Genomic DNA, 15,554 nt, shown 5'->3' with positions numbered 1-15,554 from the left:
TAGCTTTATGTAGCTCAGTAAGAGCGTACCGCTCCACTTCGGCTGCAATCTCGCTCTTCTTATTGACAATAGCAGCTAAAGCATAAGTGCTGCGCAGGTCCTTTTCCATCTGAGTGATCCGATCCTTCATACGCTGGATCCGATCACCCTCAGGAAGAACACCCGAAGAGTCTTCGACAAATGAGGGCACTGGGAAAACCTGCAGGAAACAACGTTAAAAAGGATGACGGATATGGCCAAGTTGAGCATCCAAAGTAACTCCCATCGGGAGAAGTGCAAGTAGAAATATCATAACAAAGGTGTGCTAGCAACATTGCTAGCACGGAGTTTATTACAAGCATAAGTTTTGCAGCAAAACAATGTTTCACATCAGCTCGAGGATAAGTTTGTTACAAAAATCAAGGGGCTTGGGTCTGAGTCGATAAACTGGGTCCAGCCGATGACTTCCTTGACGAAACTAGCTCAAGGAGCTGGCGAGCACAAGTAAGGGCAGACGATTTAAAGGTGCTTAAGTCAACAAACTGCCCGTCTTGCTCATTCGGCAGCTCCTTAGTCATTTCTTCGATGTCACCCTTAAAGCCGTAACCCATCATAAGCTGGAAGGCAAGGAGGGCACCAAAGGTGCGCGAAGTACGCTTGAATACCTCGATAACCTCCTTGGTGTCAACCGCGAAGGCATCGATCAGCTGCCCCAGGGTTTTGTCCTGCTTGATCTTGGGGAAAATCATCAGGTGCATCCGCGCCGAGGCACCTTTTCCTTTTTCAAGAAGCTCCCGCGTAAGCTGGTGGGAGGCAAGAGCCATCGACACACCATTTGCTGGTGAATTGTTTGGAGCTTTGTCCAAGGCGGTAGCGAGGAATGTTGGCGGCCTCTCGCATAGAAAGTGAATTGGAAAAGATCATTGATAAAGGAACAAATCCGTAAGAATACGATAATCGACGGAGAAGTACAGAAAGGATTACCAAGCAGAGCTAGCGAAGATTGGCGAAGGAGCTCATCCCTTTCGGCTGCTTGAGCTTCGGCAGCCAACCGTGACGCCTCCTCCTCCTTCAGCTTTTCCTTCAGCTTGCCCAGCTCCTCCTTCGGGAGTCGACCTCTTGGCGGGCCTGTGGCAGCTATCTTGTGCGCGCCGTCCAACTTCGAGGAGGAAGATTCGACTTCCTCCTGCAGTCGAACTTTGTCCGCTTCCGGAGAGGTAAATTGAGAGGCGAAGGCCTCCAAAGAAGATATAACACCTCGCAGATCCTTAAGAAAAAAAGAGGATGTTTTACAAAGAATCGTTAGTCGAAGCACGTTTCAAGAAATTCACGATGTATTTAAAAAACGACTTACAGAAGGAGGAGTCGTGGTGGCAGCAGGAGCATCTTTTCCCTTGGAAAGGGAAGAAGCAGTCGATGCCTGAGCCGTAGGAGCTGCCTTAGGAGCCGAAGCTTCGGAAGCAGCGGCGGCCAGCGGAATAGCATCAGATCTGGCTTTCTTAGGCAGAGGCTCGGCGAAACCTTCGTCACTGCAAAAAGGGAATGGTCGACAGAAGTTATGAAAAGAAAAGGTGTGAAGAATAAAGGGACAAGCTATGGCATCGGGGAAGAAAGTGCTTACATGTCGAAGAGATCGTCTTCGTCGGCAAAGCCGTCGGTTGATCTCTTCGCGGGCGAAGCCCCGGTCGCCTCCACAACCGCATTAACAAAGGCATCTTGATCGGCGTCATCGTTACGCACCGATCCCTCCGTATCGCAAGCATCGTCGAGCTGAAGGAGGAAGGTCGGTGTGAACAGTTTCGGAATCTATCGGATCATCGCGCTCACTCTCCGGGCCGGCGTGCTCGACGGTGGGAAAATCGACGAGAACGGAGGAGCCTCTTCCCTCGAAGTATCATTTGGCGAATCATGCAAGTTTCCAAAGGCTATGGGGGCCTGTCGAAAAGAAGAACAAGTAAGAATAAAAGCAATCATACTAGCTAAGTGGAAATAGCATAGTAAGAAAATCAAAAGGAAAGTTACCTCTGGTGGCGGATGATCAGCATCGAGAGGAGTGTAAGAAGATATCAATGGGATCGAGTCTTCCTGGCTAAAGGAAGTAAGGCGACGGACTTCGTCAAGCAACTCCTTTTCCGACAGTTCGGCAGCATTAATCCTGGTTTCATCCTTTGGACCTGAATACAACCACATCGGGTGCACTCGGCCATGACCGGTTGGACTCAACATTTCAAGAACACCGCTTGCCACCTCTGTGCCGACCATAGTTTGGCCGTCGGCCTCTTTGATTCGAAGAAATTTGGCAAATAATTCATCGGTTGCTACTTTTTCGTCGGGTGAGAGAATGTTCTTCCAAGAATTCTTGGGTTTGGCCTCGAAGACATCGGCAAAGCAAGGAAGTTGGGATTCGGATGACAAGGAATCCTTGACGTAAAACCATTTCAGTCTCCACCCTTGCACGGATTCTCTCATTGGGAAATTGAAGTAATTAACCTCCGAACGAGCTACAAACCCCACTCCTCCGGTGACAAAGGACCCATTACTACTGTTGTATCTCTTCACATAGAAGATCTTTTTCCACAGCCCAAAATGAGGTTTGATACCCAGAAATGCCTCGCAAAGGGTGATGAACACAGCAACGTGGAGGATTGAGTTGGGAGTGAGTTGCCATAATTGGATTTCGTAAGTTCGCAAGAGATGGAGGAGGAATTCATGAGTGGGGAGCGAAAGACCCCGATATAGGAACGATAAGAACATCACGGTAAAGCCAGCAGGGGGATTAGGCCGAGAAATCGCACCTGGAAAGATCACATTCCCCTCGTCGGAGGAGATTAATTCCAGGCTTCGGGATCTTTTTTCGTCACGCTTGGTGACGGTTGACGCTACCCAATCTCCGGGCTTGGCCACCGAACTTGGCGGCGCTGGCGGCGCCGGAGCTGGGAGAGGAGCGCTCGGGGCGCTCCCCTTCGGAAGAGTCGAGGAAGATTTGGCGGCGGCGCCTCCGCTAGTAGAACTGGCGGTGGCAGTAAGGCCCTTCTTCTTCACCATTGTGAGATCTGGGGAAGATCGGAAAAGCAGTGGTGGTGGCGCAGCAGTAGCGAAGAGAGGAAGAAGGAGGAGAACAAGGAGATGCTACGGAAAATGAGGAAGAGGATTAGGGATTTTACGCCCTTTGGAGATTTTAAGGGGAACTTCAGAACTAAGTGGGCACGTGTCATTGCTACCGGTTCATTCAGTGGATCTTTTCTATTAAAGATTGCAGAAATCTAGAGACGCCTTTATGACTGCGCGAAAAGGGCCAGACGAAGAAAGAATAGGCCCAGCAGGTTACGTCCTGTCAGTCAGAATCAAGATATCAGTAAAGCGTCATCAATGACGTCATGAAAAATGCTCAAAGCATACGAAGGAATGAAAAGTTATCGGATGAAAAATTTGAGTCTAAGCACAGACTGTGAGGCATCTGCACTTAGACTCGGGGGCTACTCCCATCGGGAGCGCTGACGCGCACCCAATAAATCAAGGACTCGAAGAAAAAGTGAAGGAAAAGGTGGTTGTTTGACCTGAGCCTACGCACGGATTGCAAGCATCCGCACCTAGACTCGGGGGCTACTCCCATCGGGAGCGCTGGACGCGCACCCGACAGAAAAATTTTCGCACTCCAGGATCAAGCCCGGGGACTTGATTCTGTGTAGGGTAACGTTGTTTTGCCATCGGCAGTTAACCAGCAAAAGTTGGGCACGTTACTCATTATCCCTTGCATGAGGAAAATATATCGGATGACCCACGAAGGCTCGCGGAAAAACTTCGGCAGAGCAAAATGTTCGAGTGGTACAACTTGAGTCTACGCACGGATTGCAAGTATCCGTACCTAGACTCGGGGGCTACTCCCATCGGGAGCGCTGACGCGCACCCGACAGAAGAAGTTGATGCAGATTCAAGAAGAACAAAAACAATCAAGGAGAAGAACCTTGGGTGGAGGCATGCTTTAGTCTCTACCCGAACTACCTTCGGCTAGACACTCGGGGGCTACTGACGTGGGCATTACCCTTCGGGTAACCAATGTTGCCCTACCCTGTACTTCCTAGTTGGAGGCCCATGAAGGCACTCGACGGCAAGATGGGCCGCGAGGACGGTGCAACGGAAGATTCCTTGAAGGACAAGACGCGGAAGGAGCCGAACAAGGAAAGCCTAGAGATAGATCTACTGTAAACCTAGTCGTACCCGATTAGACCTCTTGAGACCTGGCCTCCTATTTAAAGGCCAGGAGAGGGGCTGTCGAGGGACACAATCAACCTTAGCAATCTTAGCCAACAGAAGCTTAAAGCTAGGCCACCTTAGCGCTTAGCCATCTCGACGAGATCTCAGCCGAACTATTCGGCCCCCATTGTAACCCATTATCATCATAATCAAGAACAGACAGGCAGGACGTAAGAGTTTTACCTCATCGAGGGCCCCGAACCTGGGTAAATCGCTCTCCCCGCTTGTCTGTGAACCGATGTCTCGTGTCAGCTTGCAGGATCCCATCAACCCTAAGCCCCTATCGGAGGGCATTGCCGAGGAGCACCCTCGACAGGTAGATATATACTTGAGAGTGTTGTGTGTGCTCATGAAATTATTCATGATGTGGCACACAGTGATCAATCTGGGTTTATTTTCAAGTTGGATTATGAAAAAGCATATGATAGAGTAGATAGAGATTTCTTATTTGAAATGTTAAGAAAGAGTGGCTTTAGCTCGAAATGGCTTAAGATTTTGAAACCTATTCTTAATAAAGGCTCTGTGGGAGTTAGACTAAATGATGAGAATAGTGAGTTTTTATTGATAGGGAGGGGTGTGAGACAGGGAGATCCTGCTTCCCCCATTCTTTTTAATTTCATGGCTGGTGTATTTAAAAGGATGCTCACTAAATCGTTTGCAAACAACCAGATTACTAGTTTGATGCAGGGGTTAAACAACACTTGGGTTGTTAGCATGCAATATACCGATGATACCTTGTTGTTTCTGAAAAAAGGACTTAATATCTTCAAGAAATTTAAAATGCTTATGGTCTTGATTTGAGCAAATGTTTGGGATGAGGATTAACTTCCACAAATGTGATCTGATTCCCAATAGGGTGAAGAGCATGAGGCCCAAGTGGTCTCCCGAACTTTAAGTTGTAGGTGTTTTCCTCTGAAATACCTAGGGGTACCACTACATCATAAGAAGCTGGGGAAAGAGGATTTACATCCCATAATTGATAGAATATTGTAAAAAACTGCTGGTTGGAGAGGAAAACTTCTTAGCCATGCCGCTAAGCTAGATCTGGTTAGAAGTGTCCGTGCCAGTATTCCCTTATATTTGATGAGTATGATAAAATTTCCAAAATAGGCAATTGCCTTTATTAACTCACAAATGGCTCATTGTCTATGGGAAACTATGAGGGACATCATAAATATCACCTAGCAAAGTGGGGTTTGGTGTCACAGAAAAATGAATTTGGGGGCTTGGGCATCCAAAGTTTATCTGATATGAATATGTGCCTCTTAGCTACATGGATTAAGAGGTACCACCTTGATGACAACAAGCTATGGAAACAAATAATAGATCATAAGTGTAATGTTAACAATCTAAACATTTTCTCATGTTTCTCTGTGGGTGTTTCACTATTTTGGAAAGGGAGTATGTGGGCAGCTAAAGCTGCTAAGATTTGGTGAATTTATCAACTGCCACCAATAGATAAGTATGATCACCAGTCGAAGATGTTATTATTGCTGATTTGTGGGATGGTTTAAACCTCAAAGTAACCTTTAGAAGGTGCTTTGACCACAAACAGATGGTGCTTTGGTATGAAGTGATGCAAATTGCTCAAACTATACGGATCTCTGGTGAAGAGGACAATCTGTTGTGGAAACTTGAGTCAAATGGTAGCTATAGTGTTAAATCACTTTATGTTGTCGTGAATTTCAGGGGGATTTTACATGTGTATGTACATAAGGTATGGGACATAAAAGTACCACCAAAAATCCACTTCTTCATGTGGCTAATAGCACATAATAGGATTCTCACTAGAGATAACTTGGTGAAGAAACAAAATGTAGATGACATGACTTGTGTCTTCTACAATGAAGTTGAAAGTAATTCACATATGTTCTTTGAGTGTGTAGTTGCTAAAGCTATTTGGAAACATATTTTGCATGTGACTAGGCTTGATTCAACCCAGGTTTCATTAGAAGCTCTGGCTGGTTCCTGGGAACATAACAAAACTCATAAGATGCTTAACATGATCATTGCTGCTGTCCTATGGAGCATTTGGCTCACTGGGAATGGCATGTGTTTTAATCGTTCCCCATGGTTGGGTTTACAGGTCATCTGGAGAAAAATATTCTATTTCCTTGCTGAGTGGAGTGTTTCACTGCAGGGAACGGAAAAAGAAAATTTGAAACTGAAGGTGATTTCGCTGGAGGCCATGGCTCATGCTCCACCTCCTCTATTGTGGCCGGATCCTAGCTGATGCATGTCGAGAAGATGATGACAACTGACGATGTGGAGCTGATGAATGCCTGTTGTGCTGAGGGAAAGAGGCCCTCAAGATTACAGCTCCAGATCTTGCAAGGACCCTGGTAGCCAATGGCTTGGTGATGATTGGAGATGGTGAGCAATTCAAGATTGTGAGTGGGCGTTGATCATCTTCAAAGCTGTTTGGAGGATGCCAAAAAAAAAGGGTAGCTTGTTGTAAATGATCTGGAACTTGAATGTCTGTGGCGCTGTGTTGGGGTGTTTTGCTGACGCATGATGATACATATGTCCCCCTAGTTGTTTTGTTGTGTTGGAGGTGTACGTTTTAATATAACCTGGATGATGTTTGGATGGTTTCATGAATGGAACCGGGGCAAGGCCCTTTTCATCTAAAAAATCAACTCGCTCACCCATCTATTCCTCGAGTTTTTCTTATGGGCCGTGATTTTAAGTCCTTTTTCTCTTGGAAGCCATTTGGTCTCGTAAAATATGAGTACTTCCATTTCGTATGTGAGAAATGATGCCTTCCTTGAGCAGGTAAAGACCAAACTCGATGCCTCCCTAGAGCATGTCAAGACTAAACTCGATGCCCTTCCAAAACAGCGAGGGATCTGGCGAAAGTATAATATCCAAGGCGGATTATTGTATGCAGTGTGAGTTTATATTCCTGGGGGGGGGGGGGGTTGTGTTGGCTTCATCAATCATGAATTCTAGTATTTGATATATCTTGCGTGAGCGTATGTATATGGCCACAAGTACATAATAGGGCTTTACAGTCCGTTCGGGAACATTTCCCTCAATCTATGTTGTGTACTCCTACAACGAACTAGAGTTAATAATCTATCATGTTTGGAGATTGTTTTGCTATAGAAACCGAGTAAAATTTCAAGGAGCCGGAATCGATTGTCGAGGTGAAAGCGGGTGCAATTTTCTAAACTTGGGGTTGACTTTCTTTATAGATTGATTGTAAGGTGAAATACATAAAAATATTCTAATCAATATTACATGCTCATCACCATAATTATCAATACATATTGAATTGTTGATCATCACTATATCTCACTATCTAATTTTATGTGTTGTTGTGGCAAAGGGCAGAATTATTGTTTTGTAGCTTCATCCACTTCAAATATGGTATCTTTGTATTTGTAGTCATATCTAATATCTACTATACTAAACCTGAACGATTTCGATTTTTCTCAGAATTTTGGATTTTTTTTTTGGATTAACCTCGTGTTGACACGTCGTTATCTGGTGGTCTGCTTTTTGCTGGTGTACGAATTGGGTGCCCCGTAGGAATTCTATTGTTCTGTCTACTTTCTGTCCTTCTCACTTCTTATATTTTCTGGGATGTTTTGGGGCTGCCACACCGCTTTGACCAAATTTATTGGATCCGTTTGTGAGCCCGTGTGGTCTTTCCAGAATTGTCTCCTCCTCTCCTTTCTTTCCCCATTGCCCTTCTCCACATAATCTCTCTCTGTCTCGCGTCGGCGAGGATACGGGGCGCGCACATGGAGCAGCAGCTGCGGCCAGCGAATTCTTGCCTTCCCTGCAGCCGGCACAACCACAGCTCCGCGGCGGCCGCCTCCTTGGCTCCCCGGACGCTGGCGAGCTCTCTGATGCGCGGTGGCCAGCGCATCCGCGGAGGCCGCCGCCTCCTTTGCTACCTGGCGGCCAGCGCGTCCTCGGCTCCCCGGGGGCCGGAGCTTCCTCTGATGTGCGGCGGCCGTCGCCTCCTTGGCTCCCCGGCAGCTGGCACAGCTGTTGCTTCGCGGAGGCCTCCTCCTCGGCTCCCTATACGCTGGCGAGCTCTCCGATGCGCGGCGGCCAGCGCGTCCACAAAGGCCAGCGGCTCCTCTGATGCAGGCATCCGGCGCGTCCTCGGCTTCCCGGCGGCCGGAGCTGGGCATGGCGGCGGATGTGTGTGCCGGTCACCTGCAAGCTGTCGATGTGGCAAAACGTACTACGGAGGTGGCTGGCGTTAAACGCAGAAGCCGGATGTGTTCATCGCTAGAGGCGGCAGCTGCTTGGGGGCGTTCGAGGGCCAACAAGTGGTCCGTGGTGAGCGAGAGGCCGGCTCACACTGAAGCTCCATCTTCATCTGCACGTCCTCAATTCCATGGGGAGCAGCGGCCCATCCCCAATCGCGACGGCGTAGAGGCAAGTGCAGAATCCGGCGGTGTCTCCTCCACGGCAACAACAAGCCCACCCTTCGCCACCAGCACGTCTACGTCTACGTCAACGACAACACGCACGCGGGTACACAACCGCCTGGGTGAGGGTCAAACCATCTCTTTTGCCGATGCGTGTCCTCCGTCCGTGCGAGTTCATAAGTTTCTGCTCCTGCTCTCTCTCTATTTATTTCTATTTTTTGCTCACACGGGAGCAGCTACTGAACCATGCTCTGTGCGAATTTGTAAGTTGCTGCTCATGCGCCCTCTCTGCTTATTTCTTCTTGCTCATGCAGGAGCAGCCAGGTAGCACAAGGAGCAGTGAGGACGGTTGTGCTACAGATCCTCACATGTATGATGAAATGTCCGACATGTACTATTTCTTTTATGATTTTGTTTGGAGTAAAATTTCAATTCAGTTTTCATCGTTCATCTGAATCTCTCAAGCACTCCTTTCTATTATTTTTTCTTCATTACGAAGGTTTGTGTGCTTCTATAAATACACTTCTTGGCAATTCATGGGATGTGGGCTAGCATTGTTGTATGGATCTGTTATGACAATAACTGAAACTGCATCGACAATCTGCCGTTTGAGATGATAACACTTGCCCTGTATGAAATCAACAGGCTTGAAAAGATCTTAAACTATTCCATTTAGTTAATAAAAGGAATAGCAAAGGCAACGCATAGTCAGTTCTTGGAAGATAATGTGTGTGCCATGATTTATTACTTAATTACTTTCTGGCTGCATTAGATGATATTTTGTCCAATTGATTAAATAGTGGATATTTTCTAGCGGGAGTAGAGTACAAGCACTATGCAGGTTGAGGAGTATGGGTAGTATTATTTCATGGACGTATAAAGATTCAAATATTCAGTCCTATGTGATAAGAAGTAAAGATTTTCTTCTATCTGCAACGTAATTGACTGGCTTGACCTTAACAATACGTAAGCATCATCTTTCGTATGTACCTGCTGGGCTCCATATATCACATGGTGTAGGGAGTGGGACGGAGATTATTTTATTTGGAAACTTTATTTGTTATTTTTGTTTTCTTACAATATAAAAATAGAGTTAGATGCTTATCCAGAGTGTCTACATGATCTACAACATATTGCATCCTTGCTTCAGACTGCAAATCGGATAAGACATTGATTAATACTACATGCCAATTATATCAATAACACTCGTGTATATCTATAGTTGACTTTTAATGTACTGCCAGATTTTTTTATACGAATTCTAGATGCGCTCTCCTGAATCTTTGATAAATAGATTGTGCAATTATTAGGTATACAAGTAGTTTTTTATGGACTGCAAGATTTTTCTATATGAAGTCTACAAGCATTGTGGTGAGACTTTGATAAATAGATTGGGAAATTATTAGGTGTACAATGTTCATTCCATCACATTTCCTCGAATTGCCTCTACAAATAAGCTATATATGTTCGAAGAATGATTTTCACAATTACTTAAACATGAGAGCATATGTAAATCCTATTGCAGTTCCATCTTTTTCTTTGCATATAGAGAACATATAAAGGTTGAGATATATGCACCCACAAAGAGTACATTAATTGGGATGAGTTGCGCCTCCACCTTCTCCTTACACTACCAAAGTGTATGCGGGCGGCGCGAGTCAGGATAAAGCTATTTGGGCCTTTTCCACTGCGAGGTTTCTGTTCTGGCCGTTGGCAGTAAATCCTCTCTCCTCCATCACCAGCTTAGCCACCGAAAGCCTCTTATGTATGTTTAATAGCTAATGCTAGCTCCACCTCTGCTAATATATTTGCTCCCAATTTGTTCTATCGTGATTTTTAGAGCTTCGTACAAGCTGCAGGAGACCGGCATGATACAGGTGCAAAACTAATCATACAACAGATTTGCCGGTGTACCTGCCTTCAACATGTTCCATGTAATGCATGATAGGTGCTAAGGTTCAGTTTTGTGTGGTTGCTTTTTCCTCTATTTTCAACCAAATTACTCATGTCCAAATTGATTTTGACACTAATGCCACCGAGATGCATGTGTGTTTGTTGCAATAAGAGTTATATTTTATATCTCCAGGGAAATAGTCGTTCTATGAATTTTTCTTCTGTGTGAGTGGAGCTTGCATGATGTTGGTGTACCTGGCATGATCTCTCTGTACATCTCCCTCTCTTCTTTGGTTTCTTTTAGTATATGGGTTAAGCAAAATTCCTCTGCCTTGTGGGACATTGTGAAATTAGGCCTGGCGACACGGGTGATGATGTGGGCTAGGAAGGGCGCGGCAGTGTTGATGTTGCCTCCAAGAAAAAAGGCTGCTCGAGAGAGGAGAGAGGAGACTGAGGTGGTCCGTGTGCTTTCGCGGATGGATTAGCCTTTTGTCTTGCTTTATGCGTCATCCGGGTATTGTACAGGTTGATCTTTTGAGTTTTCTTGAGATTTTTGTTTGGGTGTTTTTATTTAACCTATGCAATTTTTTTTGGTGATTTCAGACCCGTTGAGTCATGCGGTACATGGATACTACCACTCTCGAGATTGTGTTCGAGCTGCCGTTGAGGTTCAGTTTGTCGCCCTCAACCAGAAAGATGATATTAGAATCTATTTGGTAAATCATCGGAACCCAAGCTGCATAGGTAGGACTGTCCACATGGTTCAGTGGGTAATCTTTTCCTTTCGGATTCATGAATCTTGGCCTTCCCAGCAAAGCTTACATACTTGAAAACTGGCTTTACTTAAGGGATATGACTCTAAGTAGAGAAATTTATTTTGATCTCCCTTTCATGGATTATTTACAATTATTAGCAGATGGAAATGCAACAATATCAAACAGGCATAATTGTTCTCACATTATAACTGTAGTTTCTTGATTGAACTATGGAAATGTAAGACGACTTTGTTTGTTTTTTACAATAGGCATGGGTATCTTGGTGAGATGAAGTCTCTATTTTAGATTCAGTTGTAGTGGATATTGTTCACTCTGCCAACTACTTTCTACTCTGCCATTGCGTGCCAGCAAGGTATAGTTAGTTCTTACATATGCAGTTAGTCCTTAGATGTATTATACATATTATTTGTGGTCCATAACATTATTTTTAATTGGGTTGCTCATTTCCCACATCAAGATTGAGTTACTGTTATTGATCTCTCTTTTGACCGCTGCACTTTATAGCTTGACTTCTCTTCTTAACTGCAAGCATATGCTTTCAAATTCTTATTGATACAGCAAAATTCGAGCATCTTGTGTGTTAAATATTTAGTGACAAAAAACGAATGCTACATACTAATTATCATAGACCCTTTGACCACACCCTTCTGTATATCGTGCTCACATATCATTCTCTGTATTATATTTAAAAGCTCATGACTGAGAGATACTTTACATGCAAATAACAGAATGCAGACCGGAGGTTGATACCATTTGCGAATAAAATGATCAAGTACAGGGCCTTGAAACCTCTTCAATTTCACTAGACAATAATGTACACCTTCTTTTTTACTGTGTTTTGGATGAGAAAATTAGCAAAATCATCATAGTTATACTTAGTTCATGGCCGGCATCATTTTACAGTTGTTAGTCTGTGGAGTTCACATTTTATTTCATATTCATGCACAATGTATCTAAATTGATACCTGATCATTCACATGTAACTCCGAATGAATAGTTTACATATTCGTGTGGTCATTGAGTGGTTACATTCATTTTGCATTCAACACCTGTTTCTTTTTGTTCTTTTGGGAACCTCAACTTTTGATTTGCAGGAGTAAAAAGTTAATTAAGTATGCATTCTTTGTTTTCCGGCTATGCTATTGCTTCATTCTTAGTTAAAGTATATATAGTTCCAACCAAACTTCTTATTCTAAATTTTTTGAAACGTGTTCTTTTGCTTGATGCTCATAGCGATACGTCTCTCTCCCTGATATTGTCACATACAATAAATGTTTTCTGCATTCGCCAATAAATTCGCACCCTGCCACTCTGCTTTTGAATTGACCAAGTAATCTGACAACCTGCCACTCCCCTTGCGAGTTGTACGTTTAACAACCATCCTGCTGTCTAGATAACACATGCATCCAACTGCACATGGAGTAGACAAACATAATTTGCAATTTCTTTTATGCACAGTTGTTCAAATTTCAAAAGAAAGTTTATATGCTTCAAAGAAAAGAAAATAAGTTACTCAAAAGGTGAATGGGCATGCATTCGGACCAAATCGTAGATTCATTATACATAGGTCTTTAGGTTATCATGTCTCTCACTGCACATTGTATGTAATTTGTTTGTTGACTTGGTGTCCATTTTTTCCTTACCACATGGTCCATTCATATCAAAGGTGGGATATTACTAATGAATCTTCGTCTTTCCCGCAAAGTTTATATACTTTATAAATTGCTTAGGTTAAGGCCTAATGCCAACTAAAATCATCTGGTGCCATTAGCAGCTGCTGGAAATGCAACAACATCGAACTTAAATGATTGCTCTTACTGTCTCACCTGAACACAAGGAAAGTATAATGAAAATAAGTGTGTAGTTTGTTCACTGTCCCATGAATATTTCCGATTGCTTGGTTTGTTTTCTACACTAGGCATAGGTGTATAGGTGAGAAGAGAGTCCTTATTTCAGTCATAGTTGAAATGAAATTTGTACACTTTACGACTAAGTACATTTGTTTACTTTGTCATCGTGGGCCAGCTAGGTATTATTAGTGCTTACACATAAGTGTTTCCTTAGAGGAGAATCCTGACAGTGCCACAGGTGGCGTCTTCTTCAGAGATGGAGATCCGGATTGAGCTGACTAAAAATAGACGAAGTAGGCATCGGGATTATATACTAAGAATTATGCACTACCTGTAGAGATATATACTGCAATTTACACTTTCAAGTATGTTATATTAAGTGCCATGACCATGCTTCCAGTATATGTATGTTGTACATCCAGTTAGTTACTGATGATTTATGCTTAATTTTTAGGGCGCATTTTGTACTGCTGACATCAGATGGTTCAGGGCTCCTTTTGCTATTTATTTGTGGCTTGCACTGAGGCTTACTGTGATAGCGGTGGTTGGTGTCGAATTACCAGTGGTATATGCTAGAAGCTAGCTTTGAAACACACACAGGTTGTACTCCGTACCGAAGGCTTTTGTAATGGCATGCTTTGTTTGTACAAGTACAAAACTATGTAATGAGTTTCTGTTGTTTAATCGTTCATTAGTAAAGAGATGGTGCAGCCAATGGATCTAACTTGAAGAATAATGTTGTTTGCTCCCAATTATTACTTCTACAGAATGAACTGCCTTTTTTTTCTATACAAATTTCAATCAGTACATATTTGGTGTGATGATCCAATAAGAATATGAGCTGAATATGAGTCATTGCTATTTGGAGTCCTTGGTGTCGGGTCTCCTATGGTGCAGCTCCTAAGCGACATATACACTCATCCAAGACGTTCTCCGGTTACCAAGTGTGTGTCAAGCTCTTGAATCCAGGATTTTTATCATTTCGTTTATTTTCAAGGGTGTAATGAAATTTATGACAGATCACCTATACATGTACCACATGCATATACCCTTGCTTGGTAGATGGTTTCCCTGACAATCATGTTTGAATAATACTGAAAACGATGAACTGACATTTAGGAAACTATGAAATGCACTCCAGGAAAGTACCATCTTTCATTTCTCAACTTACAACCACGTTATCTGCGCGGCGTGCCGCCGCGCCATATTTTGCTAGTTCTTGTGAGCCATTAACATGGACCACTATTCTAACACGTAACCAACAAAAATTAGTCTTTGTTTTTACCACGATGATGCACTTCCGATGATTTCCTACCCGGGTATAATTCTGTGCACTGTATCTAATATAAAAGAGGTGCATGCCAAAAGCTAGCATGGTCTCCACTACGCTACAGGGCTGATGACTAAGGTCTATCCGTGCTTTAATGGAACCCGGGTGGACAGAAATAAAAAAATATTTTATACTAAACTTTTATACTTATTTCAGCATGTTGTAGTCTCTACTAGTAACAAAATATTATGTAATCCATGTACTAGTCACATAAAGAAGTTAATAAATATTAATTGTAGTTTTAATTGTTATATAGTTCTAATGTATATCATATAGAAACACTTGCATTATACTAAACTTAAATTGTATTATATTATATTACTTTATTCATAAAGTAATTTTTGCAATCGTGCAAACCATTTTTGTATCAATACTATGGTAGAGATCTCTAAACCCTATATCTAAAACATACCTTAATAGTAGTTTCTAGTGTATGGTCACGTAATTATATTGACAAAAGTTTTTTTTGCGAAAGATATATTTACAAAAGTTACAGAAGTTTAGATTGAACTATAGTATATTGGACGTGGTGGATGATACTATAATGGTCAATTGTCTAGTTTAGTAACACGGTCCTCCTGTTTTCTGGGCCATGAACGGTTACCCTATTTGCTCGGCCTGGCACATAAACATCCACATCACAAGTTTTACGAGTCAAGATTACAAGTAGCAATGTTGTAAAGATCACAAGTCAAGTTGATGACCAACTTGACGACCTCTTGACTATCTAATCATGGGTGAAGTGGGGCTCTTCTTTTTACCCCTTGCACCAGAGGGTTCTTATCTCCTTTGATGCCTTCTTTCATCATGGAAGGGAGTTCTCGTTCCGTTTAAATCATCGGTACTCACTTACCCTTGTGCTCGACTTCTCCGTTTCCTTCTTCATCATGAAGGGAGCTCTCCCTCCAGGCAGATCATCGACACATAGATACCATGGCCCTGGTGCGGCCCTAGGTACGGTGCTCGTCTTCTTTGAAGCCGATCAAATTATGCTTGACCTCGGACCTATGTGATTTTTTTCTACGCCACGATGCGAGAGGGTGCCTTTTTACACCCATTTCATACAAGAAAACCCATTCGT

The 15,554-nt window shown here is 43.3% G+C and overlaps 1 long non-coding RNA gene across 1 annotated transcript; it reads left to right on the top strand.

Annotated features, from left to right (window-relative positions):
• The first annotated feature begins 8,701 nt into the window (after nucleotides 1–8,701).
• Nucleotides 8,702–13,866, top strand: LOC124687966. Its single transcript, XR_006998371.1, has 4 exons — nucleotides 8,702–8,746; nucleotides 8,939–8,994; nucleotides 10,872–11,031; nucleotides 11,121–13,866. It is a non-coding gene; the product is annotated as an uncharacterized LOC124687966 (long non-coding RNA).
• Nucleotides 13,867–15,554: the final 1,688 nt, after the last annotated feature.

Source organism: Lolium rigidum, chromosome 2 (genome assembly GCF_022539505.1).
Source record: "Lolium rigidum isolate FL_2022 chromosome 2, APGP_CSIRO_Lrig_0.1, whole genome shotgun sequence".
In the NCBI taxonomy this organism is placed as follows: Eukaryota; Viridiplantae; Streptophyta; class Magnoliopsida; order Poales; family Poaceae; genus Lolium; species Lolium rigidum.
Note: the sequence above shows the minus strand (reverse complement) of the source record. Positions and strands in the feature narration are given on the sequence as shown.